At 45.8% G+C, this 5,990-nt stretch overlaps 1 pseudogene; it reads left to right on the top strand.

Annotated features, from left to right (window-relative positions):
* Window positions 1–429: 429 nt before the first annotated feature.
* Window positions 430–3,812, top strand: LOC112895581 (annotated as a pseudogene).
* Window positions 3,813–5,990: the final 2,178 nt, after the last annotated feature.

The following is a 5,990-nucleotide window of genomic DNA, read 5'->3' as shown; positions in this document are numbered from 1 at the left end:
AAACACCCTAGCGCAGGGCGCAATATACAATACCCCTAACAGGACGTAGTGATTACACTACTCTAGCGGCCCGAACCTGTCTAAATCTATGTCTCGTGTCCTCACTTTTACCATCAAGCTCCAGGTCCGGCAATCCCCTACCGAACAATCTACTACCTTGGGCCCTCGGTAGGTTAGCGGATAAAACACCGACAGACTGTAATAAGGTTTCCTCTATGTCTGATGGTAGCATATGCATGGAAGAATTTAATACCTGCATCTCCATCTTTAACCCATCTTACAGTGCCCCTTTGCTTCCAATAAATTCTATGTTGCCTTAGTAAGGAAATAAGTTTGTCCAAAATGGCTCTGAAATTCCATTCAACTAAAGTGAGATCTCTGAATTATTCCAAAACACTGAGCAAAGATAGAGTAATCTTGACATTGGAGATGTTGGCTTTGAGACTGGAGAGCTGTGATTGCCATGCTCTGATGACTCTGCTCAAGTTCTTAAACTTAGCAGTCAGGGCTTGTGCAGGATCAGAGTGAGCTATGGGGATGGACCAGCCATGTTGCACAACAATGAAAAAGTGTTCATGCTCCATCAAGTACTTTTCAAACCTGAACACCTTACTCTTAGGAATATCTGTGTCCACTGAAATGAGGCAAGGCACATGATCAAGTCTCCATCATCATAGGATAGACTTGTGTATTTGGATGATTTACTGTCCAAGAGGCAAATATGAAGAACCAATTCAGTCTTTTTAGAAGAGGTGAGGTTAGTTTGCTTATTTGTCCAAGTAAATTTTCTAACCTGAACAGGTAGCTCCACTAAACCCAAAGCACCCATCGCTTCATTGAAGAGAAGCATTTCAGATAAGTCTCCTCCTGGTTTTTTCCTATCCTCAGGACTTCTTAACAGGTTGAAGTCTCCCTCAAGGAGCCAGTTAATTTTATCAAGCATTTGTATATTTTTAAGTCAAGAAGTGAACAAAACATTGTCAACCGTTGTACATGGACCATAAACATTGTGAGGACCCATTCAGTATTATTATGCTTTGATTTAAAGTCAACCGAAATACCAAACTCATTTCTGAAAGCTAGGGTGCCATGAAGCAAGTGTGACTTCCAGATAGTTACCACACCTCCGGAAGCACCCACAAAAGGTAAAAAGATGAAACTGTCAAAGCTTGGAGGACAGAATTTTCGAATGAACTGCAGGTCAAAAGATTCCCATTTTGTTTCTTGTAGACAAATAATATCACAAATGCTGTCATTAATCTTGTCTCTAATTGCATTCCATTTTTTTTGTCAGAATTAAAGCCTCTCACATTCCAACAAAGCACTTTCCAGGATTTAAAATTACATGTACTAGCCATAGAAAACCAAAGCAAAGATGAAGTAATCAACACATAGACTAGATGTGCTGAAGTATTTCAACACAGAGAAAAGTATCATACAGGATGAGAGATACAGTGGTTCCAAGCTAATTTGGGAATATTACAATTCAAAAGATTAAAGGTCACTGGGACCAAAGGAAGAGACACAAGCAAAAGTATTTGAATTGACTGCACTAAACTTCTCCACTGCAAAGAGGCAGCCACAGGCAAAATACAGGTAGAAGCATCTAAATCACTTCTTGGATTTCTTTTTATCAGGCTTTGATTCATCATCATCTTTGCTTGGTGTTTTCTTGATGGTCTTGATGCACCGCCGCCATCGCGTCGTCGCGCAATCCCCGCCCCGCCGCGCCACCATCCCGCCATCGCGTCGTCGTGCCCTCCCCTCCGCACGCATGCACGCCTACCGCGGATCCCCCACGCGTGGCGTGCCCGACTTTGGACGCCCCGCCCTCACCGTGCGTGCCGTCCTCCATCTCCGCCAGCGCCACCGCCCCTAGTGCATCCTCCGCCTGCGCCGCGTGGGAGCAGCAATCCTAGGGGCTCCTCGTCCGCATCCATCTGCGCCACCCCTCCCGTCCTCGCTGGTGCAGCTGGTGAATTTGTGCCGCTCGGCTCCCTCATCCTCGCGATCCGCATGGCGGCGCATCAATGCTAACGCTTTCGGGAAGGGGAGGTGCGCCAATGCACCAGTGGTGTGGAGGATGTGATGCCGCTCCTGAAGCACCGCCTGGCCCTCCTCGGGTCGACGCCGCCATCCCCACTGTGCCCAGAGCGAGGGCCCAGCCCAAGCCACCGTGTTCCGCTCTGAGCTGACAGGAATCCAGCAGGAGCAGGTCGAAGGAGACGTAGATCTCGCGACGGCGCTGGCCATGCACGACGAGTGGCTGGTGACGGCGGGCGCAGCCAAGAACCGCCTCGCCGTCGTCACCTGGGACGATTAGGATTGCCGCACAATGCTGGAGTCAGAATGCAGCTTCAAGGGACTAGCAAAGCCTGCTTATTTTGACAGATGGATCAACCTTCGCACCCCCTTCGAGGCTGTGTTCGGTGCTGGGCGGCACAACCTTTAGGAGGCAATCAGGAAGGCGCGTCTGCAGTGGAGCGGCCGCCTCCACTGCGGGCTCGACGACACGCGCAATACGGCGTGCCTCCTCGCCGAGCTGATGCGGCGGGGAGTCCCCATCTCCATTACCAGCTCGCTGGTGCCGCACTGCCGCCGCCGCCGGAGCCCGAGCTACAACTTCAACAACAGCTCTTGCCGGCGAGTCACAACTTCCACTGGTGCATCGGTGGCGGCGTGGCGCTGCTACTACTGACTGCTGCTGCTATTGCGGCGTGGCCGTCAGAAGCAACGTGGTGACGACGCCGGGGCCGGTGCAAGGACGTTGTTTCTTCAGCTGCGGGAACTGGACGCCGTTGGGGCCGACGTGCCCTTTCTTTCTTTGGGCGGCTTGATTGCCAGCCGTATCGTGGTCAATAAGGTCAGCTAGCTAATAACCTCTACTGAGTTCGTAGATTGCATGTTTAGTATGCTTACTTAGTGTTCAGGTATGAGTTCTCCTTTGCTGTGAATCTCCGTGAACCTGTTAGAAATTTAGATGGAGGGTAGTAGGGTGTCTGGGGTCTTGGGGAATGAATACTGTTGAGGTGGTGCCTGGAATGAAGCTTGGTATTACCTTTTCCTAATGGAATTGCTATCTGAATTTTATTTGCTCCCCATACCTGAATTTCTGTGCGTTGAATGTAGCTTTGAGAATATATATGGTGGAATGACTAATTCGATCGGAGGTAGACTTAGTGTTTGATTGGTGAACCTTTTGGCTGTGTGATATGATGTTTTGTGATCCAATTCTGATGTGGTAGATTTGATCCAAATTGGGCCAGAGTGACTGGATTTGCTCAATAATTGGGTGATTGGAGTTTTAGACCACTTGTTCAATTGGCGAAAGTTTTGGGATTCTATTCTATGGTGACCCTCTGTTATGCCCTGAGATTTTTTACGGATGGGTGCGTGTACCTTGTGCAGTTCCCCACGAGCAACGCACGGGCACAGACCTATCTCACAAAAGCCCACGCTGCCTGCTGCCAGTGTGTATGCAACGCAAATGCAATGGGGATGGAATGGAATAATGGAATGGGATGCTATGCCTACGTGCCCGGCGCCAGTGCCACCCCTGTGCGGAGGGAATCCTTGACAAAAAAAATTCTCTCTCACCACAACCGCCAGAAGAGAAGATTACCCATTGTTATATCATCTTCGACTTGACAATTTTTCATTTTACTTTTTCCTAAACATCTCCTATCTAAATTTTTATTGAAAATATATCCGTTGAAGTACTTATCAATTCTTTTTTTAACAAAAAAAGGGGGTTGGCTGCATGTACGACAATAAAAGGGGTGTTTTGTCGAATGAGGAGGAGACATGCAGGCAGTTTTTTCCCTGCTGAGTTTACACATGTCCAAAGGAGAAAGCGAAGTTGCACTATTTTGTACTTTGTTCTATTGCATTCACACATGTCTCATTATTTGTTTGGTACTTTGGAATACGTACATTGAACATGAATATTGTTCACCTCAAGGTGTATGTCTGTTGATATATGTCATTTTGTAAATATTTAATAAGATGAAAATTGATACTTACATAGGTCATAGCAACAAACGGGTATAATATTCTTAGAAAATAAATATATGATTGGACTAATTGAATTCTCACAGAACTTATCAAACCTTGAGCTGGATGTACTTGCTAAATTTTCAGTACATCTGCAAAGGTTTTGATTTTTAGAAAAAAATATTTTGCGCATAGCAACGTAAGGGCATATACCTAGTAGACTAAAAAATATGTAGCGGCTAGAAAATAGTTTTTTTTTTTTGCAAACGCAACAACGAGTTTGTTGCTACAGCCACATGATTCTTGGTGTGCGAAAAAAGGTGCAGCAGTGTGAGACAAAGGGAACTATGTGTATGGGATGTAGCAATTGGAGATTTTGGAGAACAAAGAAACAAAAAGAGATATTTGGATACATCACTGCATCCAATTCTCATTAAGATTTCATTTCAAATTCAAAATTAAATTCTAATTATTATCTATAGTAGACACTCACCTGTATCTTTTTTAAAGCTCAAGGATAATTTATCACCATAATAAAAAAATGTACATGCCCTACCAACAACTAAAAAAATTATATTCATGTTAAAAATATAAAAATATTTATTTAAAGTAAAAAACTTTAAAAGATGCTATTTGCGCGGGGCACCATGGAATTTAGTTGGGTCAACCCTCTTTTAATCTTTCAAAATTCACATGCATTCTCTTATGATCAACCAAATAAGATAATACACCGGACACTACTCATTTTAACTAGTACTTTAGAGACTATAAAGTGGGAAAGTTGGCCCTCTAAAATGAATTTTGTTTCTTTCGTGCAAGTCATTGTATTTTAAATTTGGTGCCGCAATTGACATCATACCATGCGTTATCCAAAAAAATACCAGTATTTTCTGATTACTATCATAGTTTACAATCACCAAAACCTCTCAGACTATGAGTGACAATGCATCAAAATACTTCAGAGCCTCGGGCCACACTAGGTAAGAACCACGTCGCCGACGAGCATGGTCCTGGCCCCGGCCCGGTGACATCATGCTCAAACAAGACCACCCGGTCTTCCATGGAGTACACGCCCCAGGTGTAGGTGTTGCCGTCATCCCAGATGCACGAGGAGCAGTACCGCTTCTTGTGGACGAAGTAGATGCAGTTGCTCCTGCAGCCCTCCGTCTCCGACGAGCGCACCGAGAATGACGACACGAGGCTTATGAAGCCAACGATGGAGTGGTGATCAGTGATGTCGTGATGGCAGAACGGGACCCCGCTGTGTTCCATGGAGGCGAGCACTTTTTTTCGCAACTGTGCCTAAGCACATTTTTCATTAAGAGGAGGAAAGGAGTTTACAACGGGCTCAAGGGGCTCGCGATAGCGAGCTCCTCTAACCAGGTTCAGGTCCAGAACTATTAAGCTATTACATGAACCAAATTTTGCGATCTAAAGCTAAGAGCCTTCGGAAAAAGCCTCTGAAGGTGCTGAAACCTGCATAAGCCCAAGCCTTGCCTTCCTCTAGTACCCTCAGTACCAAATCAGAAGCTAGCAGGTTAGTGTTTTGGAAAATGCGATTGTTCCTTTCTTTCCAAAGGAGCCAAACTACTAACACGACCAGAGTGTCGAAAGCTTTTCTGTCGTCCCCGTGCACTTGCTTTCTTGACCACATCCACCAATCAGTAAACTCCAAAAAGGGTGACAAACTAGCTGCCAACCTGAGCCAGTTCCATCTTCGAAGCAAGTTGGACCAAACCTCCCGGGCAAAAACACAGCCAACCAGGATGTGCGAGATGGTTTCCGGGAGTTGCAAACATGCACCGCAAGAGTCGTCGTCCTGCAAGTTATGACGCTTCCTTCTTGCCGCAGTCCAACGGCGGTCATGTAGAACAAGCCAAACAAAAAACTTGCAACGTCCGGGCGCTCTTGTCTTCCTAAGCAGCTTTGCTCCAGGAATTGGATGCTGACCAATGAAGAAAGCTCTATAGGCCGAGGCTGTGGTGAAGCAATGATCA

This window comes from Panicum hallii, chromosome 1 (genome assembly GCF_002211085.1).
Source record: "Panicum hallii strain FIL2 chromosome 1, PHallii_v3.1, whole genome shotgun sequence".
NCBI lineage: Eukaryota > Viridiplantae > Streptophyta > Magnoliopsida > Poales > Poaceae > Panicum > Panicum hallii.
Note: the sequence above shows the minus strand (reverse complement) of the source record. Positions and strands in the feature narration are given on the sequence as shown.